This window comes from Stegostoma tigrinum, unplaced genomic scaffold, assembly GCF_030684315.1.
Source record: "Stegostoma tigrinum isolate sSteTig4 unplaced genomic scaffold, sSteTig4.hap1 scaffold_197, whole genome shotgun sequence".
Taxonomy (NCBI): domain Eukaryota; kingdom Metazoa; phylum Chordata; class Chondrichthyes; order Orectolobiformes; family Stegostomatidae; genus Stegostoma; species Stegostoma tigrinum.
The window spans coordinates 346,858-363,582 of NW_026728136.1; the positions used below are offsets into that span (position 1 = coordinate 346,858).

Genomic DNA, 16,725 nt, shown 5'->3' on the forward strand with positions numbered 1-16,725 from the left:
GTACGGGGAAGGAGGGAGTCGTTCTGGTGTTATAGGCTCGACGAGAATCATATTGGGACAAGTATCCTCGCAAAATACAGAGCTAGGTCTGGGGCTAGGGCGTAAAAATAACAAGTGTGGAGTGGGTGAGCTCAGTTGCATGGAAAATTGTGGAAAAAGTTAGAAGCTGGTAAGTGCTCAGCAAAGTTTCCAGAGCAAGTAATAGGACAAAAAGTATGGAAATGGTCAGGAGTCTCACTTCAGCTGCAGCAGATAAGAAGGGTGGCTGTAAATGCCAGACTGAAGATCTTGTATTGAATTGCAGGGAGTGTATGAAACAAAGTGAATGAGTTTGTGGTGCAGATTGAAATTGACAGATACATCACTCTGGGTATCACAGAGAGGTGGTTGTTAGGGGATAAGTGTTGGGAACGAAATAGCCAATGATTCATGTCCGATAGAAAGAACAGGCAAATGGGCAGAGATAACAAAGTGTGGAGCTGGATGAGCACAGCAGGCCAAGCAGCATCTCAGGAGCGTAAAAGCTGACGTTTTGTGCCGAGACCCTTCTACTTCTGTGTGTTCATCCTGATCCACACTTTGTTATCTTGGATTCTGAAGCATCTGCAGTTCCCATTATCTCCGATACAAATGGACAGAGATGCCAGGGTTGGCTTGTCAGTAAGAAATGAGGTCGCGCTGAAGGAACCACAGCTCTTGTGCTTGTTTATTAATGACTTGGAGGAAAGAGGTGCATGTGCTGTGGCTAAATTTGCAGATGACTGAAAAAATATTTAGAAAGACAAGGCATGGCCCAGAAACAGAGATTTACCGGGATGTTACTTGGATCGGAATGTATTAGCTATAAGGAGGGTTTGGTGGAAGTGCTGTGTCATGATAAATGTAATGAGATCAACCATGATCTCACCGAATGATGGAGGAATATTCAATGGGCCAAATGGCTTTTTTTGTGAGTCTTCTTGTTTGACAATGCATTCATGAAGGTGTTTTTTTTTTCTCTCTTGGATAAGATGTGAAAATGAAATGTATACGAGATAATGGGAACTGCAGATGCTGGAGAATCCAAGACAACAAAATGTGAGGCTGGATGAACACAGCAGGCCAAGCAGCATCTCAGGAGGACAAAAGTGCTCCTGAGATGCTGCTTGGCCTGCTGTGTTCATCCAGCCTCACATTTTGTTGTCATGAAATGTATACACTTCCTTTTCATCTGGGAATAAATAATTGTTCTGAACGATTTCCATTGACTAATAGCAATCTGTCAAGCTTCGCAATGTAAAGAGATTTTTAGCTTCTTTTTAATTGTAAAGGTATTCTTTGGAATTAATTTGGCATATATTATTTGCATCTCAGGAAGTATGTTCATCACTGCATCTCAAAAAGTGCTCTGTTGTATAACAACAGCTTTTTTAAGATCACTTCAATGGTTGTGATTTTCAGTTGCCATAACACACATTAAATTACACTGTTGGCCAATCTGTCCATGATTATTTCATTATCTTATGTTTCAAACAGACAAGGAAATATTGGTGATGCAATGAAGAGTTTGATTCTCAAATATAATTGCTGTTATAGTTTCCACTTGGAAGAAAGATTCACATCAAATTGACTGGTCAAGGAAATGGGACACTGACTGTGAGTACTTTGAATGTTCGAGTTATTCCTAAAATGAAAGTTATGACCTTGATGATTTCTCTTTCATGCAGCTATGAAGAGACTCTTTTAAAATATCCTCGAGGTTAGTGGTTCAGGCATAAAAGTGTGATATGTATATTTATGTATATACATGTACATGTGTAATCTGAAAAGATAATGAGTATAAATCACTTGTTACAAGGTGAGAATGAGTTATCCAGATAGTAAGAACTGCCAATGTTGGTGTCTGAGATAACACATTGTGGAGCTGGAGGAACACAGCAGGGCAGGCAGCATCAGAGGCTCAAGAAAGTTGACGTTTTGGGTCAGGACCCTTCCTGAGAAATGGAGGGTGGAAGGGAGCTCAGAAACAAATAGCGTGGAGGGGGAGGAGGTGCTGGGGAAGGTAGGTGGGATGGTAATAAGTGAGTACTATCCAGATTGGAACAGATTTTCCCCAGTGGGTATTGAATACGAATTCCAAATCACTCTCAAAATCTTAGTGACTGTTAACGTTGATGTTTTTTGTCTGTGTGTTTCAGTAATTGCATGACAGTTGAATGGTTCGTTGAGAGTGAGGAACCTATGGACTCTCACACACCAAGATGGAATTTAGTTCGAAGAGTGACTTCAAAATAGTTGCTTGCTTTTAAAATCTTGACCGTTTTTGCTGTCCAGTTGAATGAATTTAGCTCATACTGCTTCAATAGGAATTAGTGTTTAATAGGAACATATTTGTGAAACTTACAGTTTCGCAAGTTTTAGCTTAAACTGGTGGAGACTTTCGGTGCTTGCAAAAAGGCTCATCTCTCCATTAATACCGAAGGAAAATTGGAGTTTAAAAGTAAGTTCACCCGCTGTCAGGGAATGAAATGTTAATGTTGACTCGAACATAATTTTTAAAAAAGTCATATATTTGTGTAACACTGAACTCAAATTAAAATTTGGATATGCTAGTTTTACAGATGGTTGGATATTGAATTCATTTTAAATGAGTGTGAAGATCACTTTAAATCCAGCATATTTGTGAAGAAAATAAATAGCATGTCAAATAAAATTAACTGCATGACTCTTCATAGCCCTATATGTAGAATTTCATTCTGAACTATGAGACAGTTGTGACCCCATACTACCTCAGTGCTCATGGCAACAGTAAGACTCCTGTTTGACGTGCTGTGCACTGCATGGAATGGCGGCAACATCAGATTCATTGATGCTTGAGAATCAAAAGAATATGACAATAAGATTTAAAATCAAAATCTCATTGAACACTTCAAGGAATGTATTACAGGAAGAGGGGGAAAGCATGTATGACTAATAGAAGGTGGTGGCGCAGATCACATAGACCTGTGTGCTAAAACTTAGCACAAATTTTACATTGAATGGAACAGTTTAAACAGGCTGGAGGAAGCAGACATGCCAGCCCAAACTTTTTGAATTTGAGCGTTCTGTTCGTAAACATCAGCAAAATTGTGGGAAACATGTTTATTCTTTCTCTTTTATTGCACAGAACCATACGATTAGACTGTTTTGATGAGGAATTTAAAGATTATGTGTCCCATCCGTTTGACTCACAGTTTGGTCCCATAGGTTGGTACGATCTTCGTTGGAGAAGGAAAAGGGATGTTCCAGATACAGAAAATCGTCAAACCATTTACTACAAAGTCCGTTTCTGGTTAGTATTAATTAATGCAATTAACATTTTTAGATTGACATGATTGCACAATGGAGTCAATAAGAAAATTCCATCTGATATTCCACATAAATTTTAAGTGGATATTAAAGCAGCTCATTTCTTTTTCACGCTGTATGCTGCTTTCAAGAATGGTTGTCTTATTGTCGAAATGTTTAGCATTGACTCCATGGCTTCTTCCATTAGCTCACATTGAAACACATGTTTCTTCAGCCAAAAATGCACGTTTACTCGGTGTAGCTTGACTAACATAGAACATAGAACATAGAACAGTACAGCACAGAACAGGCCCTTCAGCCCACAATGTTGTGCCGACCATTGATCCTCATGGATGCACCCTCAAATTTCTGTGACCATATGCATGTCCAGCAGTCTCTTAAATGACCCCAATGACCTTGCTTCCACAACTGCTGCTGGCAACGCATTCCATGCTCTCACAACTCTCTGCGTAAAGAACCTGCCTCTGACATCCCCTCTATACTTTCCACCAACCAGCTTAAAACTATGACCCCTCGTGCTAGCCATTTCTGCCCTGGGAAATAGTCTCTGGCTATCGACTCTATCTATGCCTCTCATTATCTTGTATACCTCAATTAGGTCCCCTCTCCTCCTCCTTTTCTCCAATGAAAAGAGACCGAGCTCAGTCAACCTCTCTTCATAAGATAAGCCCTCCAGTCCAGGCAGCATCCTGGTAAACCTCCTCTGAACCCTCTCCAAAGCATCCACATCTTTCCTATAATAGGGCGCCCAGAACTGGACGCAGTATTCCAAGTGCGGTCTAACCAAAGTTTTATAGAGCTGCAACAAGATCTCACGACTCTGAAACTCAATCCTCCTGTTAATGAAAGCCAAAACCTTCCCCTGTGGTCGTTCCCCTGAAATCCCCTGCAGTAGCTCCCCTGAAAAACAACTATACCATTTTGGATACTGTTCCGGGGGATGACTTAGCAGGGGTATGCAGTAGGGTGCAGGTCTCTGGCACAGAGTCTGTCCCTCTTGCACAGAAGGGAAGCGGGGATAGGAAGAGAGTGATAGTCATTGGGGACTCAATAGTTAGAGGCACTGATAGAAGATTTGCCGGGAACGAAAGAGACTCACGATTGGTGTGTTGCCTACCAGGTGCCAGGGTCTGTGATGTCACGAATATCCTGGGTGGGAAATTGGCTCGTGCCATTCGGTTGGATTTAAACGAGCTCAGAAGGGGAATGGGAAACTGAGGTGTAGTCCTAGTACACAGGAGGATGAGCATAGGGAGGACATGGTCAGGACCTCACTGTCACAGGAGTGTGCTGGCAGACAGCAAGCTGGATTGAAGTGTGACGACTTTAATGCCGGGAGTATCCGGAATAATGTAGGTGAGCTTGCAGCTTGGATAGGTACCTGGGACTTCGATGTTGTGGCCATTTCGGAGGCATGGACAGAGCAGGGCCAGGAATGGATGTTGCAGGTTCTCGGGTTTAGATCTTTCATTAAGGTCTGGGAAGGTGGTAAAAGAGGGGGAGGTGTGGCTTTGTTGGTCAAGGACAGTATAACGGCGGCTGAAAGAACCTTTGAGGACTCGTCTACTGCGGTTGTATGGGCTGAGGTTGCCAAGGAAGGTTTGTCGACTGAGTCAGTGTGGGTGGATGTTCGGAACAGCAAGGCAGCAGTCACTTCACTGGGGGTTTTCTACAGACCCCAAATAGCAGTTGGGAGATCGAAGAACTCATTGGCCGGCAGATTGTTGAAAAGTGCAAACGTATCAGGGTTGTTGTTGTGGGTGACTTCAACTTTCCCAATATAGATCGAAACCTCCTTAGTGCAGATGGTTTGGATGGAGCCGTTTTTGTCAGGTGTGTTCAGGAGGGTTTCCTGACTCAGTATGTGGACAGGCCGACGAGGCAGGAGGCCATTTTGGATTTGGTGCTGGGGATGAGCCAGGACACGTGTCAGATCTCGTGGTGGGAGAACACTTTGGCGACAGTGACCGCAAGAGCCTCCCATTTACCATCGCCATGGAAAGGGAAAGGAGCAGTTACCAGGGGAAGATATTTCACTGGGGTCAAGGAAACTATGATGCTGTCAGACAGGAGTTGGGAAGTACAGATTGGGAGCAATTGTTCCACAGAAAGGGCGCAGCAGACATGTGGAGGCTGTTCAAGGAGCAGTTGTTGCGAGTGATGTATAAATTTGTTCCTCTGAGACAGGGTAGAAGGGGTAAGATTAAGGAGCCTTGGATGACGGGTACAGAGGTGCTTCTTGTCAAAAAGAAAAGGCAGCGTACGTAAGGTGGAGGAAGTGAGGGTCTAGCACAGCTTTAGAGTATTACAGGCCTGCTGGGAAGGAGCTCAAAAGATATTGCCTGTCCAATTGTTACCTGTTACAACCTTTGCGTCCACGCTTGCTCATTCAATGGTGTCAAGATGCCAGCAGTGCATGTACCTTCTCCATCCCCTAATGCCATCAGCTCACACAAGACATAGCCCATACTTAAAATCTTCTGATCAACCAAAGTTCATTGTAATGGACATTTTAGTTATCTGTCATGAAACAAAAACTGATTCTGACTGGCATGACCTGCAGTGCAAATGAATATAATCTGCGAAACGAGATTCCTTATGGGCTTGCAGCTGCTACAAATAATTGCTTTTCAAAGACGTTGCATACATACATTTTTTTCTCCTATCACCTTAGATTTTTTTTTGCTTATGCATGTTGTGTGGGTTTCCAGTCAGGCGCATAAACACAGGTTGATGCAGTCACTGTTAAAACACGGTATTGAAGGAGAATTTGTGATCTTTGGAGTTTCATTCCAGTGAATGAAGGAGTGCACCATCAAGCCACTTCAGAGCACTACTGGCGACAAATTGTTGCAAGTTTTCAAGTGTTACCGATCGTCACATAAAATATGGCCTTTTTGTTGTTGTGCTATTCATCTTAACTGCAACATATCTAGTATTTAGGCTTGGAAACTATTTCAAGTTTTTTGATTTACTTGTTCAAAATCATTTATGATTGTTGTCATGATATCTACAATATGTTATTTTGATTGGACATAGAGGATTGGATCTGTCTTAATGGAAATAATGTATGCGCTTATAAAACCCCTTCTGGGCAAGGTAGTTGCTCAGTGGTCAGAGCTGCTCATGCACTGGGGAGCCAATTGAAATTCCAGTCTTGGGTAACTATCTGTGTGGAATTGACATGTCCTCCCCGCGTCTGCGAGGGGCTTCCGCCAGGTGCTGCAGTTTTGCTCCCATTGTTCAAAGATGTGCAGGTCCTTATATGTGATTTGTGAAGCATTTCTTAAATGTTTCAATCCTGCCAGCATCCAGTGCCTTGGACAAAATAACTGGAGATGAATAAAAGATACTGTGCCTTTTGACACCATTTCCTGCTGGATTTTCATCAATCCTGCTTTATATCAGTGACAACTTCCATGACCTTTTTTGATGCTCTGTCTGAATTGACAGTCTAGTTCCAAATATTTGTTGTGCAGTATTTCAAGGTCTCTGTTATAGCACACCCACGAATGTCCACTTCAAAAGATACTTCCATATCATAGAATCCCTACGGTGTGGAAACAAGCCCCTTTTGACCCAAGAAGTCCACGGTCACCCTCCAAAGAGCGTCTCACCCTGACTCATCCCTCGACCCTTTCCTCAGTAACCCTACATTTCCCATGACTAACACACCTAATCTACACATCCCTAAACACAATGGGCAAGTTTGGCATGGCCCATACATTGAGCCTGCGCATCTTTGGACTGTGGGAGGAAACCAGAGCACCCAGCAGGAACCCATGCAGGCATGGGCAGAATGTACAAACTCCGCACAGAAGATCGTCCAACGGTGGGATCGAACCTGGGTCCCTGGCGCTGTGAGTCAGCAGTGCTAACCACTGAGCCACCGTGCTGCCCCTGGAGTTAGACAGAGCTTGCTTGTTCCTGGGTGGCCTCAAACTGCCAACCTCCACTTAGTGGCAAAAGTGCTGACCAACTGCCCTCATCTTCACTGGTTTTTGCTTTGTATCATTGAATTCAATCCTTAAAACTCTATGATAAATATTTAAATTTCCATTGATATGTGAGCGTTGTTTTTAGTACGCAATATTGGTTTATTATGTTTCATTGGTACATAAGGAATATTTTATGTATATGCAAATAGGCAAGTTGGTAACGATGCAGTCCACAGACCTAATAACACTGTCCTTCAATCGCCCACGATGCCCTCTGCAAATTGGTAGAAAACAAAAATTTCTATAAAATTCATCTCTCCTCCCGTCAGTCGATCAAAATTAATTCAGGATTTTGTACAGGCCAATAACCGTAAGATTACACGAGCCTAAACAAAACTACTGGCTCATATTAGTTCAGTAAAGTGAAAGGGCAACAATAGAGGTAGTAGGAACTGCAGATGCTGGAGAATCTGAGATAAGAAGGTGTAAAGCTGGATGAACACAGCAGGCCAAGCAGTATCATCCGGCTCTACACCTTGTTATCTCAGATTCTCCAGCGCCAATTTTCTGAAGTCGGGTCTCGTCCCGAAATATCAGCTTTCTTGCTTCTCTGATGCTGCTTGACCTGCTGTGTTCATCCAGCTCTCCACCTTGGGCAACAACAGAGTATGCTTTAAGTCACTAGATATGTTACATGGGTTTGTCTTCCTTAGGGTGGAGTTAGTGGAACCGAAAAAGATGTCTCCCTCACAGCGTTTGTGACAAAAGAATTGCATCGTTCCTTGGTGGCCTTTCAACAGAAGAATATTCAGAGATTTCCCGAGTGGTAAGAATGTAACTTCTTTTACTTCTCTTTATCTCACTTTTTCCAACAATTGGAAAATAGATTTTAGAAATAACGTCGAGCTGATGAAGTGTGAAAAGAAGAATAATTCCAAGCAGTGGTGGGAGTTGGTCAGTGAGGTGGGAGGAGTGGATAGGTGGGAGAGAAGGCGGACAGGTCATGGAGGCGGGGATGAGGGGAGGAACTAGTCTTGGGATGAGGCTGGCGGGTGGGGAGATTTTGAGGGTGGCCAAGTCCACATTGAGGCTATTGAGTTGGAAGCTCCCGAGGCGGAATGTGAGGTGCTGCTCCTCCAGTTTCTGGGTGGTCTGGTTGTGACACTGGAAGAGGCCCAGGATGGACATGTCATTCAGGGAGTGGGAGGGGGAGTTGAAGTGATGCAATGATTTGGATATGAAAATAGAAGGTGTGGTTAGTAAGTTTCCCAATGATTGAGGGTGTAGTAGCCAGCCAAGAAGGTCACCTCAGAATACAATGGGACATTGACAAGGGCCAATAAACTGAGGAATGGCAGATGGTGTTGAGGTTAGACAAATGTGAGGTGCTACATTTTGGAAAGGCAAATCAGGGCAGCACGTATACACTGAAGGTTGTGGGGAGTGTTGCTTCATAAAGAGACACTGGAGTGCAGTTTCATAGTTCCATCAAAGTACAGCCACCGGTAGAAAGGATATGAAGGAGACATTTGGTGTGCTCGCCTTTATCAGTCAGTGCATTGAGAATAGGAGTTGGGAGATCACTTAGCAGCCATATAGGACGTTGGTTCGGCTGCTTTTGGAATACCGCAATCGATTTTGGTCTCCTTGCGAGAGGAAGGATGTCGGCGCAACATTGAGGGCCGAAGGGCCTGTTCTGCGCTGTATTCTTGTATGTTGTAAACTTGAAAGGGTTCAGAGAAGATCTACAAGGATGTTATGAGCATCGGAGGTTGAAGGTATACCGTGGGCTTGAACAGGCAGCTATTTCTTGGAACTTTGGAGTTCAGGGCTGACCATATCGAAGTTTATACAATTACGAGGGATGTGGATAGAGCGAACAGCCAAGATCTTTTCCCCGGGTTGCTGGAATCCAAAACTGGAGGGAATAGGTTAAAAATGAGAGAGGGAAGATTTAAAATGGACCGGATTTTTTTCATAGTGGTGCATGTATGGAGTGAGCTGCCAGAGGAAGTGGTGGAGGCTTGTACGTTTAAAAGGCATGTGGATGGGTATATGAATAGGATGGGTTGAGAGGAATATGGGCCAAATGCTGGCAAATGGGACTAAATTAATTTAGGATATCTGGTCAACATAGACAAATTGGGCCAAAGGATCTGTTTCCCGACTGTACATCTCTCTGATTCTAAGTGTCTTTTTTCTTAACCACGTGGCCCATAATTAGAAAAACTTGAATCAGGATTTGGGAATGTGACAATTCTAATTGGATCTGTTTGATGAAATTAACTCTGTCGGTAATGGTGGTTGAATTATGATTCGTCAAATTTGAGTTTATTGCAGCATCTTATAGAATAGAGGAGACACATGTAATCAAAATTGAAAATCAAAACTTGGTAAAATTTTGCATTGGAAATACATGACAAGCCATTGGAGGAGATTCATGACCATTGCATTCAAGTGAGAACAACAAATGCGATTCAGTGACTCAGTGAAACGGGATGCAGTGACTCAGTGAAATTGGATGCAGTGACTGTGTGAACTGGGATGCAGTGACTGAGGGTAATGGGATGCAGTGACTGAGGGTAATTAGATGCAGTGACTGAGGGTAATTAGATGCAGTGACTGAGTGAAATAGGATACAGTGACTGCGGGAAATGGGTTGTAGTGACTGCGGGAAATGGGTTGTAGTCACTGAGGGAAATGGGATACAGTGACTGATGGAAATCGGATGCGTTGACTGATGGAAAGGAGATGCAGTGACTGTGGGAAATGGCATGCTGTGTCTGAGGGTAATGGGATGCAGTGACTGAGGGGAATGGGATGCCGAGACTGATTGAACTGGGTTGCAGTGACTGAGTAAACTGGGATGCTGTGACTATGTCTAATGGGATGCAGTGACTGAGGGAAATGGGATGCAGTGACTGAGGGAAATGGGATGCAGTGACTGAGGGAAATGAGATGCAGTGACTGAGGGAAATGGGATGCAGTGACTGAGGGAAATGGGATGCAGTGACTGAGGGAAATGGGATGCAGTGACTGAGGGAAATGAGATGCAGTGACTGAGGGAAATGAGATGCAGTGACTGAGGGAAATGAGATGCAGTGACTGAGGGAAATGGGATACAGTGGCTGAGAGAAATGGGATGCACTGTCTTAGTGAAATAGGATGCAGAGGCTGAGTGAAATGGGATGCAGTAACTGGTGGAAATGGAATGCAGTGACTGATCGAAATGGGATGCGGTGACTGACAGTAATTGGATGGAGTGACGGACGGTAATGGGATGCAGTGACTGGGGGAAACGGGACGCAGTGTCAGAGTGAAATAGGATGCAGTCAATGAGTGAAATGTCCTGCAGTGATTGAGTGAAGTGGGATGCAGTGACTGAGGGAAATGGGATGCAGTGGCTGAGTGAAATGGGAAGCACTGACTCTTGGAAATGGGATGCAGTGACTGTTGGAAATGGATTGCAGTGACTGTTGGCAATGGGATGCAGTCACTGTTGGAAATGGGATGCAGTGACTATGGGAAATGGGATGCAGTGACTGAGGGAAAGGAGATGCAGTGACTGTGGGAAATGGCATACTGTGACTCAGGGTAATGGGATGCAGTGACTGAGGGGAATAGGATGCAGTGACTGAGGAAAGGAGATGCAGTGACTATGGGAAATGGCATGCAGTGACTGAGTGAAATGGGATGCAGTGACTGATGGAAATGGGATGCAGTGACTGATGGAAATGGGATGCAGTGACTGATGGGAATGTGATGCAGTGTCTGAGGGAAATGGGATGCAGTGACTGAGCGTACTGTGATGCAGTGACTGAGGGTAATGGGATGTAGTGACTGATGGTAATGGGATGCAGTGACTGGGAAATGGGATGCAGTGACTGTGGAAATGGGATGCAGTGACTGTTAAATGGGCCGCAGTGACTGAGTGAAATGGGCAGCAGTGACTTGGTGAAATGGGATGCAGTGACTGAGGAAAGGAGATGCAGTGACTGTCTGAAATGGGACGCAGTGACTGAGTGACCTGGGATGCAGTAACTGAGTGAAATGGGATGCAGTGACTGAGCTAAATGGGATGCATGACTGATGGAAATGGGATGCAGTGACTGAGGGGAATGCGATGTAGTGACTGAGGGGAATGCGATGCAGTGACTCATGGAACGGAGATGCAGTGACTGAGTGAAATGGGCTGCAGTGTCTGAGGGAAATGGATGCTCTGACTGAGGGTAATGGGATGCAGTGACTGTGTGAAATGGGATGCAGTGACTGTGTGAAATGGGCTGCAGTGTCTGTGCGAACTGTAATGCAGTCACTGTGTGATCTAGGATGCGGTGGCCAAGTGAAATGGGGTGCAGTGGCCGAGTGAAATGGGATGCAGTGGCTGAGTGAAATGGGATGCAGTGGCTGAGTGAAATGGGATGCAGTAATTGGTGGAAATGGGATGCAGTGACTGTGGGAAATGGGATGCGGTGACTGACAGTAATTGGATGGAGTGACGGACGGTAATGGGATGCAGTGACTGAGGGAAACGGGACGCAGTGTCAGAGTGAAATAGGATGCAGTCAATGAGTGAAATGTCCTGCAGTGATTGAGTGAAGTGGGATGCAGTGACTGAGGGAAATGGGATGCAGTGGCTGAGTGAAATGGGATACACTGACTCTTGGAAATGGGATGCAGTGACTGTTGGAAATGGGATGCAGTGACTGTTGGAAATGGGATGCAGTGACTGTTGGAAATGGGATGCAGTGACTATGGGAAATGGGATGCAGTGACTGAGGGAAAGGAGATGCAGTGACTGTGGGAAATGGCATACTGTGACTCAGGGTAATGGGATGCAGTGACTGAGGGGAATAGGATGCAGTGACTGAGTGAAATGGGATACTGTGACTGAGGAAAGGAGATGCAGTGACTATGGGAAATGGCATGCAGTGACTGAGTGAAATGGGATGCAGTGACTGATGGAAATGGGATGCAGTGACTGATGGGAATGTGATGCAGTGTCTGAGGGAAATGGGATGCTGTGACTGAGCGTACTGTGATGCAGTGACTGAGGGTAATGGGATGTAGTGACTAATGGTAATGGGATGCAGTGACTGGGAAATGGGATGCAGTGATTGATGGAAATGGGACGCAGTGACGAAGTGAAATGGGACGCAGTGACTGATGGAAAGGAGATGCAGTGACTCTGTGAAATGGGATGCAGTGACTGAGTGAAATGGGATGCACTGACTCTTGGAAATGGGATGCAGTGACTGAGTGAAATGAGATGCAGTGTCTGATGGAAATGGTATGCAGTGACTGAGGGAAATGGGATGCAGTGACTGACGGAGATGGGATGCAGTGTCTGTTTGAAATGGGATGCAGTGAATGAGAGAAATGAGATGCAGTGACTGAGGGAAATGCGCGCAGTGACTGATAGAAATCGGATACAGTGATTGATGGAACTGGGATGCAGTGACTGACGGAAGTGGGATGCGGTGACTGTGTGAACTGGGATGTGGTGACTGTGTGAACTGGGATGCGGTGACTCTGTGAACTGGGATGCAGTGGCTGAGTGAAATGGGATGCAGTGGCTGAGTGAACTGGGATGCAGTGCGGAGTGAAATGGGATGCAGTGACTGGTGGAAATGAGATGCAGTGACGAAGGGAAAGGAAATGCAGTGTCTGTGGGAAATGGGATGCTGCGACTGAGGGTAATGGGATGCAGTGACTGATGGAAATGGATGCAGTGACTGAGTGAAATGGGATGCAGTGACTGAGTGAAATGCGATGCAGTGACTGAGGTACTGGGAAGGAGTGACTGAGTTAATAGGGATGCAGTGACTGACGGAAATGGGATGCAGTGACTGAGTGAAATGAGATGCAGTGTCTGATGGAAATGGTATGCAGTGACTGAGGGAAATGGGATGCAGTGACTGACGGAGATGGGATGCAGTGTCTGTTTGAAATGGGATCCTGCGACTGAAGTTAATTTGATGCAGTGACTGAGGGTAATGGGATGCAGTGACTGAGTGGAATGGGAAGCAGTGACTGCGTGAAATGGGATGCAGTGAATGAGAGAAATGAGATGCAGTGACTGAGGGAAATGCGCGCAGTGACTGATAGAAATCGGATACAGTGATTGATGGAACTGGGATGCAGTGACTGAAGGAAATGGGATGCGGTGACTTTGTGTACTGGGATGTGGTGACTGTGTGAACTGGGATGCGGTGACTATGTGAACTGGGATGCAGTGGCTAAGTGAAATGGGATGCAGTGGCTGAGTGAAATGGGATGCAGTGGCTGAGTGAAATGGGATGCAGTGGCTGAGTGAAATGGGATGCAGTGACTGAGTGAAATGGGATGCCGTGACTGAGGACAATGGGATGCAGTGACTGAGGACAATGGGATGCAGTGACTGAGGGCAATGGGATGCAGTGACTGCGTGAAATGGGATGCAGTGAATGAGTGAAATGAGATGCAGTGACTGAGGGAAATGCGCGCAGTGACTGATAGAAATCGGATACAGTGATTGACAAATTAAAATGATGAGACATTTTTATTCTCTTAATGATAAAACTCAAAATTCCAACTGCACCTATGTCAACTCCTGTGCTGTGACATGTCTTTACAGATTGAAAGGTGCATTTTATTTCAGTTGGGATGATTCTTGGATTTCTGCCAGACTTCAGCAGTTTGAGGTTTGCTGTGACAATTCCATGCCTTTTGACCTTCAACACAATCACAATGAAAATGACGCGGAAATTACAATATGGATACTGTGTGTGTGTGTGTGTGTATATACCTTGTGATATTTGATATAATCATTTGATATAATCAGTGGCGTTACTTTGGAGAGGTTTTGATCTCCCCTTTGAATTTTGAAGTAGATGTAAAGCTCTTCCAGAAGTTCACTCATGACATAGAACATCAGTCTGATGAAAACCTCCCTCTTCCCCTTGCTACTATCTACTTGTTATTGCAGTATCAGTTTCTGAGACATGCCTTAGAATCCATTAAAGACGTGAATAAAGGCAAACAGTTGCCACTCACTCTAACCAACGTTTTTGTATAAAGATTTTACCCTCTACGTGGACATGAGTCTTAATCCCATGTGCCCACTCTGTTCCAGTGAATGCTTTATTCATCCTTACTTTGACCACTTGCTTAACCTATTCCTAAATATTGACTTGGCTGCCTGTTCAGTCATTAATTCTGGTTGCACGTTTTGAACTCTATGTGTTTGATGCAGCAGTTGGAAACAAGGGCTTGTGCTGCTTTAGTTATACCATCAATAGAGACTTTAAATAGTCATTAAAGAAAGGAAGAACTGGCACTGAATAAATTACCTGGGGTTTTTTTGTATTCATTCTTAGAATGGAGCTGCTGCTGGCTGGCCAGTATTTATTGCCCACTCATAGCTGCCCTTGACAAGGTGTTGGTGAGCTGCCTTCTTGAACCATGGCTTGGAGGGCAACTTGCAGGTGGTGGTATTCCCACAAATTTGCTGCCCTTATCCTTCTAGATGGTAGTATTTATGAAAGTGTTGGTTTCTAAAGAGCCTTGGTGAATTTATGCAGGGGATTTTGTAGATGATGTGCACAGCTGCTACTTCCCATCACTGGTGGAGGGAATGAATTTTTCTCGCTGTTGCTTTGTTAACTGTAGCAGCTTGCTGTGCCTAAATTGACTGCTGCATTTCCTGACATTGCAATAGTGACTACACTTCCAAAATATGAATACTGCTGAGAAAAGGCATATATTGCTCCAGTTTTTCAACTTGCACTTAACAGGACAATTCACATCAAATACAATGTAAAAGGATCAACTATTATAGTAAATAAGAAGTGAGTCCTGGTGTTTTCCCTGTGGAAACACCTCAGAGTCCACTGTAATTGCTTTATTCATCTTTACTTCAACCATTTGCTGTACCTGTTCCTAAATATTGATGTGGTTCCACTTCCAAATGAATCAGCACTCTCTTTGTGTACAGCTTTTCCCTTCACTTCTTGCAAATTGCCCCAATAAGTGCAAGATGAAAAGGATAAACAAAATGTATATTTTTCAAGTTCTGGATTACCAACTGATTACTGCCAAAATACTTCATTGGCTGTAAAGTGCTTTGGAATGTCCTGAGGTCATGAAAGGGAAGAAAGAGAAGGCTTTCTTTCTTAACATTGTGCATTTCACAGCTTTAGGATATCCCAAACAACTTCTGACCAAGAGAATAGTTGAGAATTGGAGTCACTGTCGTAATGTGGAAACATGGCAGTCCATTTGTACACAGTGAGATCTCACAAACGGCAACATCACAGTGACCAGAAAACCCCTTCAGTAATATCAGTTCAGAGCTTAGTATTGACCAAAACACCAGGATAACTCTGCTTGACAACAGAGGCATTACATTACCTGAGAGGGAATACGAGTATTTAACAACTAGACACCTGAAGCCACAATTTCCAAGGGTAGAGTGTTGGTTCGAATGGTATCATCCAAAGGTCAGCACCTCCAACAATGGAGCACTGGGTATGTTAGCCGAGATTTTCTTCTCGGGTCTATAGATCCTGACTTGAACAATGACATTCTGTCTTAACGGTTGGAGTGAAACCCACTGAGCTGCAGCTAATATCCAATGATTGATCTGTATAGTGAGTGAAAGGAAAATGGTGTAAACACCACACTGTGCAGCCTGCTCTCATTCACTCACTCGGAGCAAATTTTCAGAAACTTGCCAGTAGATTGTGAGTGCACCTTCTTATTAAGCTGCTGCTTGTAGCCGCTCCTGCCAGGAGACCTGCTGTCATGGTGTGCCAATTCTGTCTGTCTTATGCCACCCTCATACATCGGTTGTGGTTTGTTGGCAGCCATTCTGTGACACCACTCTGTGACCTGTTCCTGGGAAGATAGGGTTCTCCTGTGAGGAATGATCGGATCTGTACCGGTTGGAACTTAGAAGAATGAGAATTGACCCTATGGCAATATATAAAATCCTGAGGGGACTTGATACATTGTGTACAGGGAAAATGTTTCCTCTTGTGAGGGAATCTCAAAAAAGCGGGTACAATTTAAGAACAGGAGGTCTTCTTTCTATGATGGAGACGAGGAGGATTTCCATCAGAGGGGTATGGGTCTGTGGAATTCTCTTCCCCAAAAAGTATTGGCGGCTGTACCATTGACTTTATTCTAGGTTGAGTTAGATGGTTTTTTGATAGATGTGGGAGACGAAGGCTTGGGGAAAAGGGACAGAGGGGCTTGAGTCCACAAGCAGATCAGCCACTGAATGGTGGAGCAGAGTTAAAGGGCTGAATGGCTTTCTGTTGCTCTCAAATGACATGTTCCTATATTCCGTTCTAACATCCATCATCCAACTGCACATAGGTTGACCCCTCTTCCTGCTGCTGTCCAGAATCTCTTAGCTTGGAAGCTCAGATCAAATAGCCAAAGTTGTGACTCTTTTTTTCTGGGTGTCACTTATTAA

General features: G+C 44.3%; 1 long non-coding RNA gene across 1 annotated transcript in view; it reads left to right on the forward strand.

The window, feature by feature from the left end:
* The first annotated feature begins 3,205 nt into the window (after window positions 1-3,205).
* The window catches only part of LOC132207894 (uncharacterized), a 59,346-nt gene continuing 45,826 nt past the window's right edge, over window positions 3,206-16,725 (forward strand). The window contains exons 1-2 of the long non-coding RNA XR_009443972.1: window positions 3,206-3,310; window positions 7,979-8,091. This is a non-coding gene — a long non-coding RNA (uncharacterized LOC132207894). The remainder of the gene's footprint in view (window positions 3,311-7,978; window positions 8,092-16,725) is intronic.